The following is a 14,184-nucleotide window of genomic DNA, read 5'->3' on the forward strand; positions in this document are numbered from 1 at the left end:
TTATGGAAAGGCTGGTCGTGGTGATGTCATTGGGAGGTGGCACAGAAAAATGAAAAAAAAGGGGGGGTGGTTATGGAAAGGCTGGTCGTGGTGATAACATTGGGAGGTGGCACAGAAAAATGAAAAAAAAGGGGGGGGGGGCTGGTTATGGAAAGGCTGGTCGTGGTGATTTCATTGGGAGGTGGCACAGAAAAATGAAAAAAAAGGGGGGGGGCTGGTTATGGAAAGGCTGGTCGTGGTGATATCATTGGGAGGTGGCACAGAAAAATGAAAAAAAAGGGGGGGGGCTGGTTATGGAAAGGCTGGTCGTGGTGATTTCATTGGGAGGTGGACAGATAAATGAAAAAACGTAGCAGGTATTTAAGGCTGTGCCCGGGGAGTTTCCTTCAGATCACAGCAGGGCTACAGAAGACAGAAGACAACATACCTTGATTCTTTGAGTTCTTGGGCGTAGCGGGTAAGGTGATGGAATTTGGGGAGGAGGGAATGTCTCATTGTGCGCTTACTATCACTAGACCAGAGTACCTGTTTCCTAATGAGAAGTGCCAGTAGTTTTCTATTCGGAGTATAGAGCCTACTATTGAGACGTGCAGGAACTCTCACTCAAGATAAAGATCTAGTAAGTACTTGCCCACCCAAAGCATTGCTCCCTTTACGTCTGTGTAAATGAAGGTGGATTGTAAGAGATTTTGTTCAACTAAAAACATGGAATCTTGATTTTACCTGCTTGTCCTTCTGTCAGGGGCTGGGTGGATCAGTGGTTTATAAGATCTCGATCACTAAACTATTGACCTCTTTAACCCCATGAGTAAGTTATCTGTGTGTTTGTGGTTTAAGTACGACCAGGGCCAGTCTACCGACACCCGCATTGTTGCGAATAGCGTCGCTTCCAATGTTGTCAAAACAGCAACTTTTGCACGACCACCAACATTTGCAGAGCTTGGAGACATTCGGGTTGAAGTGCAAACGAAGCGCAAGAAACTTAACTAAAAGTGCATACAATCTAACATAGCAAGCAACCAACCGCGATTATGCATTTTTGTAACAAGTTGTGGACTTTCCGTCCCGGCTATTTTTTATAGACCTAAACCTACGTGGAAAAACGCCGACAAAATAAGGAAAAGTAAGTAATAAGTAAGGTCGTTCATGTTTAAAACATGTAATTAAACTCAAATCTGTTTAAAACAACTGGGAAGAGTGAGCGGGACACAGACCGCACTGCTTGCTTTAGCAAAGACTGTATTACACCGAAGGGCACACCGAATGCAACGCCCAGCAGAGCGAGTGCAGCGTGTGGACTAGAGGTGTCATGGTCAGTGTGTGGCAACGGTGGAGTTACAGGGCAGAAGGGATGGATGCGGAAGACTGGGATTACTGTGGCAAGGGGACTGACTCCCTAAAAACGTACTACCGCAACCCGATCACTGGCACGGTCCTACTGCGTGTCCATCATATCTCTTCCCAACCTCCCTAAACCCAACAGACACAAATTAGCATTTACAAATGAAAACACGTCTTAGGTCAAAAATTACGAAATCCACAAGGTGTACCCGTTTGTACCAGAGACAATCTACCTTTCTTGATGTTTACGAAACAATTTAGTGCCGCTAGGCAGGGCACATACAGGGGTGTGTGTGGAAACATTGCTAATACCTCTCGCTAAACGCTTCTAATGTCCCAAAGGCGAGACCTATTGGCTATGCCAATGCTTGTTCCTAAATGTGACAGGTGTTAACCATTTGATTTCCTTCCTTGGTAATGACGAGTCTGTACTGTCATTTGCTCACATGAAAAATTAACTAGATAAACATTTAAAAATCTCCCGAGTCTGTGGTTAGTTTTGTTTGGTAAGAATATAACTTATGTCATATCACCCTAACTGCCAATAAATGATTCATTGACAATCTTGATTTCAGCTGAGTTTTATAGCCTAAATAAGTGTGTGTTTATAGGCCCCCAGGTGAGTAATTGTATGAGTGTCAGAGGTTGTTGGCCCGCTGGATCTGTCCCCCTACAAGGACTTTAGAGCCTGTTGCTCAATAGGGTTCGGGAAATGCCGGCCCCCCAGTGCCTCCCAATTCAGATAGAGATCCCGAAAGGGGCTTCTCGGGAACAAAACCTACTGTGAACGCGCAACTTAGAGCGCACCTCTGTGTGCAACGCAAGAGACACCGGTAACGGCCGTGCCCAGGTAAGAGGTAAGGAGCGAGTGGGTTATACTACCCCCACACCCCCCTTTTTGAATGGTATGCGCGCGCTGCACGCGCACCGACGGTGTTTGAATAACTAAGCAGGACCTTCGTCTGGTCCGTTGACAGAAGTGACTTTGCCAGTCGTTCCTGTTGACCAAGCACGCTCCTCTAACCCATGTCGCCCCATCTTGTGAGAAATCTGTGCTTTCCTTTTACAGGGCGTACAATACCGTTTAGGTTCGTCGAATAAATGATTACGCAGCGCAGCTTCCGGCGCGCGCTGATTCGTCCCGTGTACGCCCGTACCCAGAAACCTGGCTGGCACGCGGACGAGCGCACCCTCTATCATACATGCCAACCCTCCCGATTCCGGCGGGAGACTCCCGAGTTCAATGCTAGTCTCCCGCCTCCCGATTCCTGCAAGCAATAACCCGATTCCTCGAGGTTTCAGCAGAAAGGGCTTGGTATTGTGTAACGTGCTAATTCTTCCAGCAATAGTAAGAGTGGCGATGCAGGGGCTCTAGAAGGGGTTAAAAACCAACAAAGCCTCATTCACATGCAAATGGTCTTTCAAAGACCTGCGAAGTACTGAGTGTGTGCCCGGGAAGCTATTTCAGCCCGGGCTGACACACCTGGGGGGGAGGGGGTGGGGTGCATGCACTGCCAGCAACCTGCCAGGCCAGTGCACAACACTTGCATCACCCTCTCTGCCTGCCATTGCGCTCCATGCTTCTGAAAGGTAAGAAAAATAAACAAACGTGCATTTGCATTTCAAATGTCCGATCCTGCAGCAGCACAATTCCAAAGCCCATGCATGACAGTAACCCGATTCACGACCCCATTCTCCCGATTTTTTTGATAAAATCTCCCACTTTGACTGACTGACTGACTGAGGTATTTGTTAAGCGCACTTATGCCGAGGCGTCTTGGCGCTGTGATAGAAGGAGGTGAGTGAGGAAAGTCTAAGATTTGGTGAAGAGCCAGGTTTTCACGGCCTGTCTGAACAGGATCTTACTTGTTAGTAATCGTAGTTCTGTTGGTAAGATATTCCATAGTCTTGCTGCCTGGAAAGAGAAGGCCTTGCCTCCCCACCGGGCCCTCTTAAATTTCGAAAGGCCGACTAGGCCCATACTGGTGGATCTGAGTGTACGGCTCGGAACATACCGAGGGAATAAGGATTTCATGTCATCCGCACCTCCTCCATGTACCGCTTTATGTACAAGGCATGAGGCCTTAAATTGTATTCTATTACGCACAGGGAGCCAGTGGAGCCTCCTCATATTTGCTGATGTAGGATGATGTTTTGGGAGATCCAGCAGTACTCTTACTGCCGCGTTTTGCAGGGACTGAAGCTTTGAAAGCTGTCGTTCACCTATCCCAGAATATAATGCATTACAATAGTCTATGCGTGATAGAACTAAAGCTCTCACTACAGTTTTTCTTAAGGAGAAAGGGATGAAAGGCAGGATTTTCCGGAGAATCTTGATCATCAAGAAACAGGCCGAGGTGACCTGGTTAACTTGAGAAGTTAATGAGAGGTCTTTGTCGATCAAGAAGCCTAGGTTCTTCACTTTGGGTGCAGGAACAGGGCAAGCACCCGCTTCTGGAGGCCACCAGAGGTTGTTCCATATGGACGGTTTATAACCAAATTCCAACACCTCCGTCTTCTCGGTATTAAGTTTAAGAAAGTTTGTACTCATCCATCTCATCACACTGGAGAGGCAATTTCTGAATTTCTCCGCAGTGACTTCAACAGTTTGTGTCAGAAACACCACCAGCTGGGTATCATCTGCATAAGATACTAGTTTTAGACCCTGATTCTTTATTAGGTTAGCCAGTGGTGTAACATACAGATTAAACAACGTACAAGATAGTGCTGATCCCTGAGGAACGCCACAAGGGAGAGAAAATTCTTCAGACTGAAGTCCCTCCCAATGGATTTGCTGTGATCTGGAATCAAGGAAGGAATGTAAAAGCGCTAGAGCAGAGTCTTTGATGCCTACTTGATTCAATCTTTCAAGTAGTACTCTATGATTAACAGTGTCAAATGCCGCCGTGAGATCGAGAAGGACAAGAATGGCCCTGCCTCCACTGTCCATGACTCTGCGGATTTCCTCCGTAGCCATTATTAAGGCTGATTCGGTGGAATGACGTGGTCTAAATCCGTGTTGTGTTGCGTCCAACAGGTTATTAGTGTCAATAAATTGCATTAGCTCCTGGTTGATCATTTTTTCTAAAACTTTAGATGGAAGCGGGAGACAGGAGATAGGGCGATAGTGTTTAGTATCCTGTGGATCAAGTGAGGGTTTCTTAAGAATGGGCCTGATACAGGCCTTTTTCCAATTTGAGGGAAAGACACCCTAACTAATAATCTTATTTAACAAGGGAGCCAAGGAGGCACTTATTACTGCAGGGGCCAGATGATATATATAAGAAGGGCAGGGATCAAGGGGAGAGCCTGACTTTATTTGAAGTAATGCATCACTGACCTGTTTTTCGCTAAGAAGAGAGAATTTGGGCAGACCGTTAAGCGCTAAACGATCCTCCATGGGGTTGCCAATATTCTTGTCAGGATCAGTCTGTAGCTTCTGGAGTTCATTATAAACATCTTGAATCTTAGGTTGAAAGAAGAGGGCAAGATTGTCAACAAAACTTTGGTCAGGACAGAAAATTGTGTCGTTAGGACTCTTGGTTAGGGAGGTTACTATTTTAAAAAGTTCCTTAGAGGAGTTTTTTGCCTCTTGGATTTTATTAGTAAAATATGTCATCTTGGCTTGTTTGATTAAAGATTTATATTGTTCCAGAGTAAGATTATATTCCTTCTTTAGTGTAGGACTATAATCTAATCTCCAGAGACGTTCCTGCCGCCTACATTTGATTTTGGCAAGCTTAAGCTCTGCTGTATACCAAGGTGAGGTCAGTAATCGTCTTTTAGGTTGGGTGGATTTCACTGGGGCTAGCTTATCTATTGCCTTGCTAATCCACGAGTCAAAGTTAGTGGCCCCTTCATTACTGTCCTCCAAGTGGGGAAGGCAGTTTATCAGGGTGTCGGCTAGTACCACACTTTTTATGTCCTTCCAAGGACGAGTATTTATCAGCCGAGGGCGGGATTTCCGTCCAGTTGCAGATAGAGAAAGGTTCACTTTAAAATATATTACTGAGCGGTCTGACCAAGGGACCCGTTGTATGTCTTTCACTTCAATTTTGTCATTATTGGTGAAGATTCCACAAAGTATGTGCCCCGCTAAGTGAGTGGGTTGTGATATGATTTGCCGCAACCCATACCCTGCCATGTTATCAATTAAATTAGATGAGTCAGAGTTATTAAGGTCATCTAGATGGAAATTAAAATCACCTAGGACTATGAGCGTTGCGGTTTCATAACAAGATTCTAGGAAGGTCTGAAAGGATTTGGTAAACGGAGCTCTTGCTCCTGGGGGCCTGTAGACCAGTAGCCCGGATAGAAGTTCATAGTTGTTAAATTTTACAGTGAATGAAATAGCTTCGGCCTCTAATGTTGATTCTTGTTTAAAAGCAGTTTTAAGGTGGGAGCGATAAATAAGCGCGATACCTCCTCCAACCGTTGCTGTTCTGTCTACCTGCGCCAGTGAGTAGCCCGAGGGGATGGCAATATTCCAAACTGGGGCAGAAGAGACAGTTGACCATGTTTCCGTGAGGAAAACCAGGTCCGGACTAGCAGCTGATATAAGGTCCTCTAGTTCATATTTATGTTTGGACATTGATCTTGTGTTAAGTAACACACAGTTCAGCTCATTGGTACTAGGTAAGATGTTGCCAGGGATTGGCGTTGATAGTGCATCAGTGTGGCCAATGCGACGAGCCACAGGGCTGAAGCAGGAATTAAGCAGAGTATTACTAGTGCTTGTGAGTGGATTAAAATAAGTTCTCAGGCCACATGTCGAGCAACAATTGGGGCCCGCTGTATCATAGTCGATCAACAGGGCCGGCAGCTGGCACTTACCAGTGTTTAAAGAAATAAGTTCATCCTGCAGGTAACTGATTCTGTTAACACACACAGAGCCCATGGCGCTGGTCGCGATCTTGGCGCGGACGGGCGCAGACGGGCTTGCCTTAAGCGCGCCTTCGGCGCGCTGCTGGCGCGCCCACTGCGCGCGTCCTGTGCACGGTCGCGCCGTAGCGCGTTTTATAGTGGGCGACCTGAAACTAGAGCGCTAACCCAATGAGAGTGATCCCACTCTAAAATGGGCTCCGCGCTAGAAAGGATCGAGCCGAAACTGATTCCCACAAGTTTTAAAACACAGTGCAAAATCACAGGTGTGCAAAGTAGCAGTTAGTTTTTTAAAAAAAGATAAAAAGGTGGCAGGAGCAGCAATTGTTAACCAACAGTCTCTCTCCCCCCTTCACATCAATGCGCGGTCGCGCCGTAGCGCGTTTTATAGTGGGCGACCAGAAACTAGAGCGCTAACCCAATGAGAGTGATCCCACTCTAAAATGGGCTCCACGCTAGAAAGGATCGAGCCGAAACTGATTCCCACAAGTTTTAAAACACAGTGCAAAATCACAGGTGTGCAAAGTAGCAGTTAGTTTTTTAAAAAAAGATAAAAAGGTGGCAGGAACAGCAATTGTTAACCAACAGTCTCTCTCCCCCCTTCACATCAATGCGCGGTCGCGCCGTAGCGCGTTTTATAGTGGGCGACCAGAAACTAGAGCGCTAACCCAATGAGAGTGATCCCACTCTAAAATGGGCTCCGCGCTAGAAAGGATCGAGCCGAAACTGATTCCCACAAGTTTTAAAACACAGTGCAAAATCACAGGTGTGCAAAGTAGCAGTTAGTTTTTTAAAAAAAGATAAAAAGGTGGCCAGAGCAGCAATTGTTAACCAACAGTCTCTCTCCCCCTTCACATCAATGCGCCCACTGCGCGCCGTAGCGCGTTTTATAGTGGGCGACCAGAAACTAGAGCGCTAACCCAATGAGAGTGATCCCACTCTAAAATGCGCTCCGCGCTAGAAAGGATCGAGCCGAAACTGATTCCCACAAGTTTTAAAACACAGTGCAAAATCACAGGTGTGCAAAGTAGCAGTTAGTTTTTTAAAAAAAGATAAAAAGGTGGCCAGAGCAGCAATTGTTAACCAACAGTCTCTCTCCCCCCTTCACATCAATGCGCGGTCGCGCCGTAGCGCATTTTATATTGGGCGACCAGAAACTAGGGCGCTAACCCAATGAGAGTGATCTCACTCTAAAATGGGCTCCGCGCTAGAAAGGATCGAGCCGAAACTGATTCCCACAAGTTTTAAAACACAGTGCAAAATCACAGGTGTACACTTTGCGCTTCTGAAATGTTGGCATGTATGCCTCTATTGTACCAGAACGTGACATTGTTCAAGTTCATGGTGGGCGCAACGTTTACACAGTGTGTGTGCAGACAAAATTAGTTCTGCTAGAACGAGGGGAACGCTCCATGGGGTTAACCAAGAGTCAGCTCAAAATAGGTTTGTACGCACCGTTCCAGCACAACCCACCCCCCGTTTCTAATGTGCATGGCAGTGCCTCTCTGGGAACCTCAACAAATCAAAGCACCATCCAGAAGACAGCCTGCTGGCATTAGGTCTGAGGCACGCGGGCAACTAGAGCCAAATTTCGGGGGGGGGGGGGGGCTGAAAAAGATTTCGGGGGGGGGGGGGGGCCTAAGTCTTCCAGCCATAGGCCGAGTGGTTGTAAGAAGGGGTGAAAACACAACAAAAGCCTCATTAACGAGTAAATGGTCTTTTAAAGACCTGTGAAGTACTCGGGTCCAGCTGCAATTAGACGGACGCCAGCCCGCAAGGCTGTCTCAGCCGGGCTGACACACATTGAGGGGGGGTGGGCTGAAGCCCGGTGAGCCCAATGGGTGTTGCCCGCCTGGTCTGAGGTGTACATTTTTAAATTCAAACCTAATAATCATAAACCATGTATTTGTAATTGTCAATTTAGATTTGCTATGTCTATAAACGTGTTTTAAAGAAAGTTTTAAAGGAAAATCTAACTTTTTAATCTTATGTACTTGCATTTGTTGACGAGGTCTTGATCAAATAAAAATTTTGATTTTGAAATTCATTTGTTACGTAACAGCCAGATGCGATGTTATTCAAGAAAGGCTCTTGTGGTATCTTGGGTTGAATCCTGATGTGGGTTCCTCCATGGATTGCGCATCAGGATTCCAGCCAAGACAGTATCTAACACGTATCTTGATGTATAGTAGAAAAAAAATACATATATATTCTTCTCGGTGTTTAGAGGCGTAAATTGCGACAGCACTTCTTTATTTTGAAAGGGATAGTACCGGAAGTTATCAGCACTGCCCCGATGCTTTCAGGGGTAGAGTACTGGCACTTCTCAGCAGCACACTGGGACAAGGATGTAAGACTTACTTAATCAGCATACATATTTTTTTTATAATGGTCTAGAAAAAAATATTTTGAGTTTATGATGGTAGAGTTATTTAGAAACTGCCACATAAGCTGAATGTTTTTGGTAATGATTTCATTATTTTAGGGTGTTCCGAAGTTTATAGTGTTATAGAGGGGAGAGTTTTGATGTAGTGTTTTCTATGAGTACTTCTGTCATTGAATTGTGGTGTACTAAGGTCTTAGAAGGAGTTTCCCTGCTTTCAGTCATGTTGTGTGTTATGATTGTTAGTTTAAAACATTGTGGTGACTTCTAGTTTTACATGGTACCAGAGGTTTGCCACCCTGTTATGGAATTGTACCTTAGACTACGGTCATCACTTGCTGTTTGATTGTTGCCTCTTTTCCCCTATGTTCTCTGTGTCCCTGTGAATGTTCTAATGCATTCAGTTTTGCTGTGCCACTTGGACTGTTGGTCGGATAGTTACTTTATTTGGTACCTGGGGATGAGTAGGGAAGTGCCCATACGGCTGGTACAGTTATGCTGAAAATATGTACTTTTAACACGCAACTGTACTTGATGTTTCCTGAACCTATCATGATGTGTGAATACATACGCTACATCTATGTACTGTGGAATCCATGCTAGTGACTGCAGCAGAAGACTTTGCTAGACACCATGGTTATGTAACCTTAAAATAAGGGATATATATTTATGGCTGGCCTTATCATTGTCAAAAGTGAAATCACAGCACGATGGAAAGACTAAGCCAACCACCAATGGGTCTAGGATAAGGGTAATGCAAAATTGGATATCAATGAAAAAATGATTTATGCAGCAAGATGATCTTAAAGAACATTTTTAAAGTCGTGCAGAGGTAGCTTCATTATTGACTGAGTGTAGTAAAAGAGCCACTCTTGTGGTTAGGCACCCTATAATGACCTTCAACTACCACCATTTTAATTGACTTTAGTGTGTTATTTTACCCTAGCCTGGATTTATGAGACGGTACTGCTTATGCCTGCTTCTCTTCTTTCTTGTAATCTTGCTGTCTTTCAGTGGGAGCTGTCACAGAGTAGAATAGTCTTGCAAAGAATAGAAGGTGTTGGATGTGCATCTGAAAGTGTGAGAGGGAGAGAGAGGTGTGGAATGTATTCTTTGGTCTCGAAGTGCAGTGTTGTGAGCGGTGGTGCACACATGTGCATTGTGTTGTACATAGGTGAAAATTATGAGCTCTGCTTTGACATGGCTTCATGTCATCTTGTTTTCTGACTTTGACTATTGACTTTGACATGACCTCATGTCTGACTTTGCCTTATTTCTGCGTGCACAGCAGTGCTTGCAAGTTGTTTGGGTTATTCACATTCAAGGTCTTTCTGTTTTTCTAGCGATTGCTTTTGTTTAATGTACTCTGGAAGGCTAGTGGGAGCTTCGTTAAGATAGAGGCTGGAAGATGTGAGAATGGAGGAAGGGACGTGAGAGCTCCTTACTGCCATGGGGATGCTTGCTTGGAACTTGGCCAGTTCTGGTAAAATTCCTCTGGCGGTGGGAGGAGGTCTTTCGCGAATCTTCTAGTGTGTTTAAAGCTGAGGGTTGTAGACTGAGAAACTGGGAGTTTGGAATCTGAGAGAGGACAGACGTGTCTATCTCGGAGTATGGACCCTGGTTGCTGAGCTCTGCACTCCGGCTGTGAACTTCCCCAGTCAGAAGTGGGCTAAGATGCAGATGTAGTGTTTGCACCAGGTGATGTATTTCGTTTTGGTTATTGCCATTGTGATGTTTAGCCAGTGGCTTTGATCATTTGATGGGATTTCTTTGTGGTGCGGGAGGTGCACATCCAGAGTAATCTTCTGCTGTATGATATATATATATATATATATATATATATATATATATATATATATATATATATATATATATATATATATATATATATATATATATATATATATATATATATATATATATATATATATATATATATATATATATATATATATATACTATATATATTACCTACTGGCGGTCGCCAGTAGGTAGTTATAGTTAGGACCCTGTTTCCATAGGAAATCCGCAACATTCTATTTGGAATAACTTTGGCGCCGGTCGACGAATCCTCGCGAAATTTTCAAAATAGGTGGGGCGCTACGCTCCGCTCCTACCCTGAAAGTCTCGGGGGGATTCGTCAAGCGGGGGCTGAGAAAAAAGGGGGGTCCCAAAACGCGTTTTTCCCATGCATTTTTCCATAGGACCTTTAGACACAGCTACAGCCCGAACGGCTGAACAGAGTTACTTGAAATTTGGCAGAGAGGTAGTCTACAGGTCAAGGAAGTGCCTTTTGTAGGTTTGGTGTAAATCTGTTCAGTAGATCCTGAGAAAATAGCATTTAAATCAATATATATATCTGAGCCAGCTTACGGTGCGCTTACCGTGCGCTTACAGTAAGCTTACCGTACGCGTACGGTGCCGTGCGCGAGCGCGATTCTGATTGGCTGTTAGATCTTAGTAAACATTCGAATCGGTCGAAACCAGGAAGCGCCGGCCGCCATTTTCTATCTCGCACTCTGAGGGGGAGGAGGAAAAACAAAGGCAAAAACATGTAAAGGGGCTGTTTAGACAGCTCCTAACCACCTAGCCTTGATGAAGGTGTCCCCAAAGTACCCCCAAGGCCAAAAATGAAATTTTAATTTTTTTTGAAAAATCGGTGATTACGCTTACCGTACGCGTACGGTAAAAATAAAAAAAAATAAAAAAAATTATCCACACTCTCCACACCCCGTGTGCAAATGGTGGCCGAAGTGCTCCATTTGTGCATGGCATAACCATCATAGTCAACTGTAAAAGTTTACCTTTCACAACGAAGCGCATAATATGTCCTCCATGTGCGCACGGTGCGCGAAGCGCATCGTGCGTACATGGCCCATCCAGCGTAACGTGGGCACGCGGTGCGCGTAGCGCACCGCGTGCCCACCGTGCGTGCACGGCACTAACTGCGTAAAGTGGGCGCGCGGTGCGCGAAGCGCACCGTGCGCGCACGGAACGAACTGCGTTAAGTGGGCGCGCACGCCACGAATGGCGTAAAGTAACTTAGCATTTAAAAAACCGTACAAATTCACTGAAAAAACCATAGGTTTCACACACGTTATAGTTAGGAATTAGCATTTAAAAAACCTTGCAAATTCACTGAAAAAACCATAGGTTTCACACATGTTATAGTTAGCTGGACATTTTACTGATAAAAAACCAATGAAATTCCCCCGTTATAGTTAGTGCAGGCAACTATAACTCACGCGACCGCAATCCTCTGCTGATGACATATGTGTCTTTATGAAAAAAAAATATTTGCAATATATGTATAGCTAAAATTTAATGGAAGAAGACATGGGCAAATAAGTGTCTAAATACAGTATTAGCATCAGCAGAGGATTGCGGTCGCGTGAGTTATAGTTGCCTGCACTAACTATAACGGGGGAATTTCATTGGTTTTTTATCAGTAAAATGTCCAGCTAACTATAACATGTGTGAAACCTATGGTTTTTTCAGTGAATTTGCAAGGTTTTTTAAATGCTAATTCCTAACTATAACGTGTGTGAAACCTATGGTTTTTTCAGTGAATATATATATGTATATATATGTATATATATATATATATATATATATATATATATATATATATATATATATATATATATATATATATATATATATATATATATATATATATCAGACACAGTTTGCTCAGCAAAACGAGGGCGCACTCTGACACAAGAATCATCCATCAAGCACTGCAGACGCTTTATTCATTACTGTTGCCTGACGCGTTTCGGGAGAACATTCCCTTAATCATAGGCATAGTCCCAAAGTCTCGCAATGCTGCAGCAATTAATTTAAATACCTGCCCTCCAATGGGCTCCTCGAATGAGAACCCCAGTGTTTGCTGGGATATGTAGTGCTGCAGCCTACCTTCAACCCAAATGGGATGGGAGAAAAATGTTACAAACGGCCCTTCAATGAGCCGCAAAAGTGTCCATCAGTGCTTGTAATCCAAGGCTTGTTTGTCCCCACATATGGAGCAGCGGAAAATTCAGCGCCCCGTGGCCCCATGCAATCCGCTGGGTGGTGCGCCCTCCACGCCCTGAAGCCGGCGCGAAAACATCAGACACAGTTTGCTCAGCAAAACGAGGGCGCACTCTGACACAAGAATCATCCATCAAGCACTGCAGACGCTTTATTCATTACTGTTGCCTGACGCGTTTCGGGAGAACATTCCCTTAATCATAGGCATAGTCCCAAAGTCTCGCAATGCTGCAGCAATTAATTTAAATACCTGCCCTCCAATGGGCTCCTCGAATGAGAACCCCAGTGTTTGCTGGGATATGTAGTGCTGCAGCCTACCTTCAACCCAAAAGGGATGGGAGAAAAATGTTACAAACGGCCCTTCAATGAGCCGCAAAAGTGTCCATCAGTGCTTGTAATCCAAGGCTTGTTTGTCCCCACATATGGAGCAGCGGAAAATTCAGCGCCCCGTGGCCCCATGCAATCCGCTGGGTGGTGCGCCCTCCACGCCCTGAAGCCGGCGCGAAAACACCAGACACAGTTTGCTCAGCAAAACGAGGGCGCACTCTGACACAAGAATCATCCATCAAGCACTGCAGACGCTTTATTCATTACTGTTGCCTGACGCGTTTCGGGAGAACATTCCCTTAATCATAGGCATAGTCCCAAAGTCTCGCAATGCTGCAGCAATTAATTTAAATACCTGCCCTCCAATGGGCTCCTCGAATGAGAACCCCAGTGTTTGCTGGGATATGTAGTGCTGCAGCCTACCTTCAACCCAAATGGGATGGGAGAAAAATGTTACAAACGGCCCTTCAATGAGCCGCAAAAGTGTCCATCAGTGCTTGTAATCCAAGGCTTGTTTGTCCCCACATATGGAGCAGCGGAAAATTCAGCGCCCCGTGGCCCCATGCAATCCGCTGGGTGGTGCGCCCTCCACGCCCTGAAGCCGGCGCGAAAACATCAGACACAGTTTGCTCAGCAAAACGAGGGCGCACTCTGACACAAGAATCATCCATCAAGCACTGCAGACGCTTTATTCATTACTGTTGCCTGACGCGTTTCGGGAGAACATTCCCTTAATCATAGGCATAGTCCCAAAGTCTCGCAATGCTGCAGCAATTAATTTAAATACCTGCCCTCCAATGGGCTCCTCGAATGAGAACCCCAGTGTTTGCTGGGATATGTAGTGCTGCAGCCTACCTTCAACCCAAATGGGATGGGAGAAAAATGTTACAAACGGCCCTTCAATGAGCCGCAAAAGTGTCCATCAGTGCTTGTAATCCAAGGCTTGTTTGTCCCCACATATGGAGCAGCGGAAAATTCAGCGCCCCGTGGCCCCATGCAATCCGCTGGGTGGTGCGCCCTCCACGCCCTGAAGCCGGCGCGAAAACATCAGACACAGTTTGCTCAGCAAAACGAGGGCGCACTCTGACACAAGAATCATCCATCAAGCACTGCAGACGCTTTATTCATTACTGTTGCCTGACGCGTTTCGGGAGAACATTCCCTTAATCATAGGCATAGTCCCAAAGTCTCGCAATGCTGCAGCAATTAATTTAAATACC

General features: G+C 45.2%; 1 protein-coding gene across 5 annotated transcripts in view; it reads left to right on the top strand.

The window, feature by feature from the left end:
- Positions 1-249: 249 nt before the first annotated feature.
- Positions 250-14,184, top strand: part of LOC146772810 (uncharacterized) — a 128,084-nt gene continuing 114,149 nt past the window's right edge. For 2 of the 5 annotated variants that reach the window (XR_014972205.1, XM_085638516.1), the window contains exon 1: positions 321-457. The gene's annotated coding sequence lies outside the window, so the exon portion shown is untranslated. Of the gene's footprint in view, positions 620-14,184 lie in introns of all 5 variants that reach the window. The other 3 variants (XM_085638514.1, XM_085638515.1, XM_085638517.1) reach the window with 3 other exon arrangements.

Source organism: Triturus cristatus, chromosome 12 (assembly GCF_964204655.1).
Source record: "Triturus cristatus chromosome 12, aTriCri1.1, whole genome shotgun sequence".
Lineage (NCBI taxonomy): Eukaryota > Metazoa > Chordata > Amphibia > Caudata > Salamandridae > Triturus > Triturus cristatus.